Source organism: Pectinophora gossypiella, chromosome 7, assembly GCF_024362695.1.
Source record: "Pectinophora gossypiella chromosome 7, ilPecGoss1.1, whole genome shotgun sequence".
Classification (NCBI taxonomy): domain Eukaryota; kingdom Metazoa; phylum Arthropoda; class Insecta; order Lepidoptera; family Gelechiidae; genus Pectinophora; species Pectinophora gossypiella.
In genome coordinates this window covers 7057379-7069271 of record NC_065410.1, presented here as the reverse complement: position 1 = coordinate 7069271, position 11893 = coordinate 7057379, and positions in this window count along the sequence as shown.

Below are 11893 nucleotides of genomic sequence, written 5' to 3'. Positions count from 1 at the left end.
ATACTTACTTATTACCTGTTCTAACGCCACGTCACCAAAGTAGAATAAAGGGGAAGTTACTCAAAACCCAACATTAATTCTGAAGGATTTCATTATGTAGGAAATTAAATTGAAAGCGTGTGATCATTCGTGCGCCCAAGACGCACATAATATTATTATGTAGATTTCATAACGTAATGTACACTCGTTTTCGGTGCAAATGCTTTCCTTCATTCCTTTGTGTTGGACAATTAGATTACTTCAACTCTTAGTAAGTAGGCCGCGTCGCCGTTGGTACATATTCTATATGCACACTGTAAAGTTGTTCGCAAATTGTTTGATGGTTTTAATATAAGTTTGAGTGCAAGACGTCGCGTACAAGCTAGCTGACAACTTTATCTTCCCGTCATACTTAAGTATACTGTGCTGAATTTAAAAGGAAGCATGTTTTTGGTTTCTTTATTTAGCAGAGAAAAAATGCGGGTTCAAAAATCGGTAATATTTGACATCACGTGCTCGGTTAATGGAATTAGGCTCGCCCTGTATTACTTGGGACTTAAAGACAGCTGGCGAGGAGTGTTACCCTTCGAAAATACAAACATTATACCGAATATCGGTCGGGTCGATTTTGGAATTAAGTAACTATTTAGAAGATAACAATTCTCGGTAATAACCGTCTGGGATACAACATTAGGCAGCCAAATTACTGAAATTGTTTTACAATACTTATATTTTTTGTTTTTTTAAGGACGTCGAGGTTATTCTTGAAGCTACTTTTCCTTGGTTATACAGGTGAGAAACTGCGGTAGTTTTATATAATTAATAGTTGGATATTTCTTTTTATATTTACCTATGTAAAAATTTTATTTTCGATTCAAAGTGTAACTATGTTACCCAATGAATAAAGATATTTTTCAGTTTTAATTTTCGTTATTATACATATTTCTTTAAGACAACAGTCCCGATGGTGACCAGGTGACCGCAAACCTCAGCTCAGAGCGCCGTCTGAGAGCGTTATGTTTGAAAGAATTAATCGACCCTAATGGGGCGATAGCTATAACATCGTCAACCACCCAGGAAGGTCAGTATCGGGGTGCTGTTAAATGCGTATGCATACGTTCTTCAGATACAACATCCTAGTTTTTTCACATCCTGTTATTATTATTGCGTATGGCAAAAACTATCCTGGATGGATCATATATCTACTTTAAGCTCCCTGATAAACTTCCTGATGGGTACTACTTTTACCACCTATCTTCTTCCATCCGACGGGACTAGATGATATCGACATTTTTTAGATAGCAAGAATTCTCTTTATTCTTTATAAGAACTTAATTATAGAGAGATGAGATGAGATATAAGAAGTTAATTACAATCCAAAAGATTTTAACAACAGTTTTCAACGGCCATTTAATCTCGAGAACGCTGTTTAATCTTGGAAAACACATTCTCTTTTCATTATGATTCATGTTCATTTTAGAGTCTCTTGCAAGGGTCTTGGTGTCGACGAGTAGCGATTAACCTCAATGCACACACAGGCGGTGAGGACCGCGAGCGTTGCGGGGTCAGGAACTCCTCTGCAGTTTAGCGACTTATTTTATACAAGTTCCCTTTGCATATTTAACGTGAAATTTAATACAGAAATGAAATGAATATGTTCGATTTTGTATGACAGTTCTGCACGCATAAATTACTAATGATGAATGAACCAACTCTAAAATTAAAAAAATTCAAATTCAAAATTACAGTGAAACCTGGTTTTCACTTATAGAGGTATTCCACTTACCTAGTGTCTCAGATATACAGGTATAAATAAATATCTGTCTCATTTACAGAGGGTTCCATTAATAGAGGTGAGAATACAGGTTATTTCAGTTATACAGGTGCGATCATTAAATAAAATAACGTGTTATATATTTTCCAAATAAACATCTGTATGATAGTAAAGCGAAACTAAAAATGAAGGTAATTGAAGCTCAAAATTTGTACTTACGTACTTGGAATTACGTGTGGAATTTGTGGGTAGAATAAGAATGAATAAACAAACAATGTTATCTCAGTTACAGAGGTTTATGCATATAAAATTTACTCGCTGTCTCAGTTATAGAGGTAACTATGATAATAAATCGAAAGAACGAATCCCAGATATAGAGGCTTACCTCGTGCCACTAACAGAGGTAATTCAGTGCCAAAATGTTGGGACCTCAGCATGAGTTCCAGTTATGGAGGTTTCTCACTTATCCAGGTCCCACTTAACCAAGTTTCACTGTATTTACCATATTATTTAAAATAGATGTTATCAGAGGTAAAACAATATGAAAGACTATTTTTTAATTAGTATACTTAGCACAATTACGAGTAGTAATAAAGTTAGAAACTATTCAAAATCGTTAGTTAAACAGATAAAGATATCTAGAACGTGAGATCAATGTCTTCGCATGCCATACTATACTTTCATTAATAGAAAAAATCGTTTTGAAGAATGGGACGGTAATGAAATATTTTATATTACTATATTAGGTATCTGGTTAGTCTTTTGACGATATTGAATTTTCTGTTACCATTAGTAGTTGTTCGTTTTTTCAATTTTTTTTCTGGGCGAGACCTACTCTAAACCGGCGAGGATGCATGAACTCTGGTGGAATTAGAAGAAGCGAAAGTGTGTTAGGATCGGAGTAACTGAAATTTCGTGGTCTCTGCCTATTCCAATGGGAAATAGGCGTGATGTTATGTGTGTATGTCGTGGCCAGATCGTAGAATCGACCATTTCATGAAATAGAATATCATTCGTTGGCCACATCATGATGTGGTTTGGCCAGATCAATGAACACAAAACGTTTAACAATATGAGCAACTAAATGCATGATTACATCATGATGTGGTCAAACGTTGGCAATCATATCGTAAAATTAGTAACATTATCCACCGGTAGTGGCGCTGGTGTCGATTATATTTAAAACTTGATTGATTTTATAATCGATGTATTGCACAATTTTCCGTATCGATTAGGTAAATAATTTTGGACCTATGAAATTAATCGACTATTCGCATTTTTATTACACCACATAACATGAACACCGCCTGCATTAACGATATGGCCAAACATTGATTGAAATATCATTAAACGTTGACGTTTCAACGTTATGGTCAACTTAAGTTGAAAGTTGAGTTTCATCATGAAATGATCAATTCTAAGATCTGACCACGACAGAATATATTATTTTCTATAGGCCTGTTATACGTAACGTAGCTATTTGTGTGGTTAGCTTGCTACCAGTGCTCAACAAAATTATTTTATATTTGATTCCTATTTTCACGACGCGGCGGCGACCCCTCATGGCACCTCCTCTATATGCAATAGCTTAAGAGTTACTTAGAACTACTAAGTAACAAAACAGACAGACACAATTCATTATATTCCAGTCGAGCATGGTTGAATTTAGGAACTTAATACATACGAAACAAGACACAAGTTTGACCATGATGTTAAATAACTGGTGGTGAATAACAATGTATGAATTACACCTACAAAAGAAAAACATCAAAATCGGACCTGTCCCTGGTAAGTTGGAAGTGAAAACTTTCATTGACTCCACTAACATGACAGAAGAAGATCAGTGGATCCCTCAGGTCAAGTAAATTAAAAATATTCTTATTTCGAAGCTTATTAAAATTATTACAATATGTTATGAAATAGTGTCTGTACGATACAAAAGAGACGGGCGCAATGCATCATGGTTTCACAGCAATAACCATATTGAGACAATCGAATCGAAAGAAAAAGACAATGTCAAACATTGACATTTTTAATGCCAATCACTGGGCTTTCAAACGCTCCATTGTAAATGTAATTAAGTAAATTATTATTACTTACATAATGATCATCATCATTGTTCATTACTAACATATTATTATACATACATAATCAATATTTATCTGTGCTTCACATTGTTAAAAATTTTCCTCTATTTTTATAATTTTTTTGTCTTTTTTCTTTTTCTTTTACAGTTGTTAAGGTCGATCATGCTGTACGACACTTTACTGGTTTCACAATCTGGTATAATACTTTATACACTATTAGATGTTATCCTCTATTATGATTGTTAACTGTTGTGCTCGTCTTTTAAATAAATAAATAAATAAATCGCTCCGTTAATTTGAATATTGTTTCAGCATCGTACATCCATTATTAATTTTACTAAAGAATCTTCAACATGACGTACTTTATAACTCGTAAGGTTTAATAATTGCGCACCGATCTGTAATTATTTATTACCTATAAGTATATTTATTTGGGCAATATATACGTACTTATAGGTAATAAATAATTACTCCTATCATCTAAGTCTATATTTAAAATAAAAATATCACAAATCTAATCCACTTTTATGCGAAAATCCCACGACACCGAATCTTGAAATCATATATGAGAGAGAAACTAAGCTAATTCCTCAGAGACCTACCTGCAGCGAGTTTAAAATGAAAATTGAAGTAAGTGCATTTATTACGATTCAAGAGATACAGTAGAAAGGCAAGGACAGTTTTGCTATTCATGCCAATGTTATATACCTAATATCTTTCCAACTGTATTTGTCTTGGGTATTTTCTATCGTGTGGGCTATAAATTAGATCACCAACCTCATCAGCATTGGCGTCAGGATATCCGGGACCTACGTCTTAAAGCACCTTCCGAGGAATGGAACATCTTACTTTTAGACAATCAGGTGATCAGACTGTAATGACCTAACCAAACTAGGGTTCACAAAGTGATTTTTGTGATGTCTCCCCGGGATTCGAACCCGGGACCTCCGGATCGTGAGCCCAACTCTCAACCGATATAATGTAAATATTAATGGCCGATATTGATCGAAGTAAAATGATTCTTTGTGTTTTACCATTCCTACTAACAATAGTCCGTAAGATTCTCATTAACAAAATACATAATGGTTGTATAGTCACATAAATGTGGGAATGGAAATGTAAGATGATGCATGAAAGGGAACGTTTGGAGCGAGAAAGTATGAGAGAGAGAGAGAGACGGAAAGAGGAAGCGGAAGTGGATCGACTTTTGAATTGGGATTATGACAAGATGGTGATATGTGCGGCGTGTAGCGTTGGTGTGGAAAAATAAAAGACGAATTATCTAAATATATAAAAGGAGAAACTGACTGACTGACATATCAACGCACAGCCTAAACGGCTAAACGTAGGCACTTGAAATTTGGAAGGGACGTAGCTTAGGTACCGTAGAGGTACACTAAGAAAGGAATTCCCGGAATTCCTACGGGAACGGGAATTAGCGGGAAAATCTTTTTGTATGAAAAATCTAAACCGCTTAAGATAGAAGCTTGAAATTTGGCATGCAGGTACCTTAGTTAACTTAAAGCTTAATTGCAACAGGATATTGCAAAATTCGCACGGAAACGGGGGTTAGCGGGAAAAAACATTTGTATGAAAAAATCGAAGCCGCGTAAGATAGATGTTTTCAATCTAGCATGCATGCATACCTTAGTAAATATAAAGTTTAGTTATGGCTGTATTTTGAAAAATGGGAGTTAGCGGGAAAAAAAATGTACGAAAAAATCTAAACTGCATAAGTTAGATGCTTGAAATTTGATATGCGCTCCCACACACACAAAGATCTCTCTTTTATAACACGCCACGCGGACGAAGTCGCGGGCAAAAGCTAGTAAATTATAAAGACGGGGTTTTAGTAGCAGACGAAGAAGTTCCTTCCTACATAAAATATAATAAGTGATATGGCTTAAATGTTATTTTTTTGGGTTTAAATTATTTTTTAAGGTTGCGATTAATAATTTTATTAACTGATGAATAATTCAACGTCCATTATAAACCGTCGTTTAGTGGTCGATTTAGATTGAAGTAAAATGTTTCTATGTGTATTACCATTCCTACTAACAATAGTCTGTAAAATTGTCATTAGGTGTTATTTACTAACAAAATACGTATGGCTGATTCATAGTCTAATAAATGATAATAAATTAATTCGGAAAATTAGTAAGCAGGCCTTAATAAACAATAAAACAGAGTTCATATTAGCACTAGAAAATAGCTTCAGTTGTTTGGATACGGATGTAGAAGATCCACAGATTGAATACATCAATATCCAAAATAGCATTAAAGCAGCCAGCCTCAAAATTAAACGAGACAACATTAAAACTAATAAGCTGTCAGGGTATACTTTGTCTCTTGTAGACAAAAGGCAACAAACTCGAAAACACACAGAAACATACAGAGATATAGACCGGGAAGTTAAGCGGAGTATCAGGAGGGATGTTAGAGATCTGAATACAGAACAATTTAAAGTTGCATTGCAGAATAACAGTTCACTCAGAATAGCAAAACAGGGCTTACAGACAGGCAAAACATGGATTACCAGCGTGCAGGACAAGGATGGTGTAAGGCATAGTAACAGGGACAAAGTTACAACTATATGTTCCGACTTCTACAAGAACCTCTATTCAGACCACTCGCGACTGGATTCACCCATAGAATACTCCTGTTCTGATACCATTCCTCCTTTCACTGGCCGTGAAGTCGATAATGCTTTAAAAAGCCTGAAGTACGGCAAAAGTCCTGGCGAGGACGGTATCAGCACAGAAGCTCTCAGAATTGGCAAACCAAACCGAACTAATCTTTTCAACAGCATTCTCTATACAAGTAAATTTCCCTCTAATTTTTGTCATTCAAATGTCATACTTCTGCACAAAAAAGGTTCAAAGTCAGACATAAACAATTACAGACCCATAAGCCTGATCTCCCACCTCTATAAAGCCTTCATCAAAACGGTTGAAAACCGCATAGCAGGCAAATTAGATTCCCACCAACCGCCTGAGCAAGCTGGATTCTGTCCCTCATTCTCAACCACCGACCACCTGCACACGCTAAACCAGGCCATAGAAAAACACAACGAGTTCAATAAGCCGCTGTATTTGGCGTTTGTGGACTATTCAAAGGCTTTCGACAGTCTCACACACGAATCGATATTCTCGGCCTTACGGAGACAGAATACCGAAGAGACATATGTAAAGCTTTTAGAATTGGTCTACAGAAGCAGCACGGCCTCTATTAAACTCCACTCCCAGGGACCAACGTTTAAAATTGAAAAGGGCGTGAAACAGGGTGATCCCCTCTCCCCTAAATTATTTACATGTGCCCTGGAGGAAGTGTTTAAAAAGTTGGCCGTCTCATGGCAGACGGAAGGAGTAGTCATCGGCGAAGGTAGATTAACTAATCTCCGCTTTGCCGATGACATAGTCCTCTTTGCCGACACGGCAACTAAGCTCGAGGGCATGCTTCAAGACCTGAGCACAGCAAGCCTTGAGATTGGACTCAGTATGAACCGAGCCAAAACCAAGCTAATGACCAACGGCACAAAACGTAAGGTATTGGTCGATGGGCAGGAGATAGAATACGTTGATGAGTACATCTACTTGGGCCAGATAGTCTCCTTCCATAGCAGGCAAGAACGAGAAATCGAGCGCCGTATAGATAATGCCTGGAAGAGCTTCTGGTCGATGAAACATCTCCTGAAAGGGGATCTTCCTCTTTCACTGAAACGCAAACTTATCGACGTGTGCATCCTCCTGCCAATCCTTACTTACGGTGCCCAAACGTGGTCGCTTACTGAGGCTCAAAAGTCCAAGGTCAGGGTTTGTCAAAGAGCAATGGAGCGCAGCATACTAGGTGTAAAACGAATTGATCGAGTTAAAAACACTGTGCTGCGCTCAAAAACCGGTATAGCTGATGTTGGCAGGAAGACCGCCAGGCTAAAGTGGGACTGGGCTGGACACGTGTGCCGCATGCATTCGGAACGATGGGCAAAGATCATCACGCACTGGGTACCACAGGACGGACACCGTAGACGTGGTAGACACCGGAAACGATGGCGCGATGATCTCGACGGTTATCGAAAAGACTGGATAGAGCTCGCACAGAACCGGGATACTTGGAAAAATATGGGGGAGGCCTTTGCTCAGCAGTGGGATCATATAGGCTAATAATAATAAATTAATCAGCTTAAAAATGCTTTTTTGCGGTTAAATGACTTTTAGAGTTTGACTAAAAGAGTACTCTTTCTATTTCCTTTCTGTATAAAGTATTTGTTATGTTATGTTGTTTAATTATAGGTATTAGTGAATTTACTTTGATGACAATTAGACTTTATTAAGGAGCTCGGTGGCGCAAGGAGCTCGGTGGCGCAGCGGTAAACATGCTCGATCTGCGATTGTTGAAGTTAAGCTACTTTCGCAAAGGCCGGTCATAGGATGGGTGACCACAAAAAAAATAAGTTCATATCGAGCTCCTCCGTGCTTCGGAAGGCACGTTAAGCCGTTGGTCCCGGCTGCATTAGCAGTCGTTAATAACCACCAATCCGCACTGGGCCCGCGTGGTGGTTTAAGGCCCGTTACATGGGCTGGTGATGATGACCTACAAATTACGGCCTCCAAATTAAGCATAATTACTTACACGTATCACGTTACTAGTACATGTGTACTATACTAACCTAACACCTGAGCTCTCTGTGTAATGCTTATTCATGATTTCGTAGAAACGAGGCTAGTCTATATAGCAGAATATTTCGTCCATTTTCTTATTTATCATCATCTCCCTAACATTATCCCGTTTTTCACAGGGCCGCTTACCTAACCTGAAGATTTGACAGGCCCGGTTTTTTACAGAAGCGACTGCCTGTCTGACCTTTCAACCCGCGAAGGGAAAAGCAGCTCAATACAGGTTAGGTCACACATATCTCCGAAAATACATTTCTTGGGAATGTGGGTTTCTTCACGATGTTTTCCTTTACCGCTGAGCGCGTAATAATCATTTATGATCCAAACATGAATTTGAAAACACATTCAACAATCATTCAAATTCAAATTCAAATTCAAAAATATCTTTATTCAGTAGGTAACATAGTTACACTTTGAATCGTCAATTTTTACATAACGAACGTCTCATCCGCCTAAAACTACTGCAGCTTCTCACAACCTGTATAGCCGGGGAAAAGAAGCTGCAAGAAAAACCTCTTTGCCCTAGACGTTCTTTTAAAAAAAAAATATTTTTATACAATTGAGTAATTTAACTGCCTAATATCAGTTCTCAGACAGTTAATCCCATGCATTCATATCTTCTAAATAATCACTAACTTTATAATAACCTTTTTTGTGAAGTTTTTGTTTAACTGTCTTAAAACAGTTGAAAGGCAAATTCTAAATGTCAATGGGTTTGGTTTATGCTGGATTCGACCTAAAAATAAGAGGCAAGCGTTCTACTAACTGGGCCGTGTTTTTAAGAGCCGTGGCACATTTAATATCTACTTATTTATGAATAGCAAAAAAAAAATGATTGGAGTGTTGATATTGGAATGTAGACATTAGAGATCAAGTCAAGTTTTCCGTTGTCCGGTCTTCAAGTTGTCTGACAGCAAGCGAGCCAACTTCTTAGGAAGGACCTACCCACTTCAGCTGTAAAATGAACGTTGCGGCGGTTCCCAAAGGAAATTACAACACACCACCATAATTCATACGTCATCTGCTGCCGCCACTCCAGTTTTGAATGAATAATTGACATGCAGATTGACCACATACACGTAATTACAGAGATACATCTCGCGACCGCAATGCCCGTCAGGTTGCACAAAGCTACAAGTCAACAGAGGATAACTTGATATTGAAGTCCAAGATGATATTGAACTGCAGTGACAGGCACAACCCGGATACACCATACAAAAATCTTGTTTCTACCGTGTGCCGCCTAACACGTAAGTGTGAGCAAGTCAGACAGTCCGCGCGCGCTCCTCTAGCCCCATAGTACACGGCGTATTTTTAACGCGCAGAAGACGCACGTTTCATGTACGCGCGTCTTCGGCACCGTAGGTGCTGATTGCTGCGTTTACATTGATGATGCAAGCGTATTCACGTGTTTGAAGCGCGTATACGCGCTTTTAAAGCGATACAAACGCGCGTACAAAGAAGCGGAGTAGTGCTACGAGTGACTACAGCGCGTCAGTATCGCTGTATCTGCGCGCCTACGCGCAGTAGACGCGCGTTTCACGATCGCCCCGTGTGCTTAAACCTTGATCAGAAGGCGCAATTTACTCGCGTTTTCATACCACAGAGTAATTTGATTACAGCGGGGGGTGAGGTGAATCTATCCCGGCATCGATACGTATTGACGCGGGGCGGAGAGTGTCCGTTCTTTGCTTAGCATTATTCTTTATTCCATGATGACAGGTTACCAGCCTAACAACCACATAACCAGTCCTTCGTGTTGAAGAGGTTGCTATATCTTAGTCGACTGTACGACATGTCCGGAACTTTGTAACACCAACTTCCCGGTTCGCCGGAGGCCTATGGGTTTTACGGTCCGGAATGATAAGCAAATGAACGTATACGTATTCCTTGTTTTTTTTTATGATAAACAGCTTAAAGTCTGAGGCTGGAAGCATTCTATATAATTCCCTATGCTCCCAAGCTTACAGAGAATGTAAATACGTAGGTAGTTATATATAGAGGTTTATAAATAGAGCACATAATAATAGCAGAACCAGTCAACCAACAGTTTAATTACAACCAATGTAATAATTGTATTGTGGAATTAATTTTGGAATTACATGCTGTTATTTGCAGTGGGACGTATATAGGCTGTTTATGTTGTTATTTGAAGCCCGATAAAATAAATGAATTGTACCGATAACGTACACTACAATAATGTTCGTGTAGTTTCAATAAACATAGGTAAGTACTTACACATATATTATGTATTGTGTGATTTCACAGAAAAATCGGTCTTATCTGTTCTTTGATTTCCACAATCATTTGGAACCTTAAATATTGAATGCTAGTCAATACTTATGCCGACGACAGTTGATCGACGTTCGATATTTATATTAATGTTACCGGTATAAATAGCAGGTATTAAATACTAGGTACTCAAGCAAGCAAAGAAAGCCTGACATGTTTTCTTACTGAAAACCTCTGAATATTTTGATCAATCCGTACCGAAAGTCCGAGAAAAAGTATTTACGCAATTCACCGTCACGTTAAAAGAGTGTGAAATACGAAATCTTGCGCCTACAGGCTACAAAAAGGAAAAAAGGAAAAACCACTGAGCGCCAGGAACGCTTATAAATGTAGTATCGCATATATAATGAATTTATTCAGAAAAATAGTACTTACGGATTATGTGCTTAGATGTACAAAGACACAGATGTGTACTTTAACACAATTATTTTACACCAAAAGACTTTTAAGATGACATTTAAGTAGGCGATTGGTGTTGGTGGCCTAGACTAAAAGTTTCGCTACCATCACATAAGGTGAAAAAACTATTTCAGTGGTCTGGTGGTTGACCGTTCGGCTCACGATCCGGAGGACCCAGGCTCCAGTCCTGGTGGGGACATATCACAAAAATCACTTTATAATCCCTAGTTTGATTAGGACATTACAGGCTGATCACCTGATGGTCTAAAAGTAAGATGATCCGTGCTTCGGAAGTGATGTACCGGTTTCGACTTACTGATGTAAGTAAGTAGTCGTTACGTGAGCCATGTCAGGGGCCTTTGGCGGCTCAATAATAACCCTGGCACCAGGGTTGACGAGGTTGGCAATTCACCTCACAACTCACACGATATAAGAAGACCATGAGCAACAAATGTATTGACTGGTCATTGCCATTCTGTTAAGTTCTTATAAGAACGAAGCGAACAAGCCCCCATATTTTGCTTAACGTGTAGATTTTGTAAACTTAGGGTCTGTATAGTTAGCACGTGTAGAGTTAGAAGCTTGGCTCTACATGAAATCTGATAACTTTCTGATATTGCGATCGATATGATCCCGTCTCGGTAACATTTTACATGAAAATGTTTTTATTGGGATAAATGTACAAATCT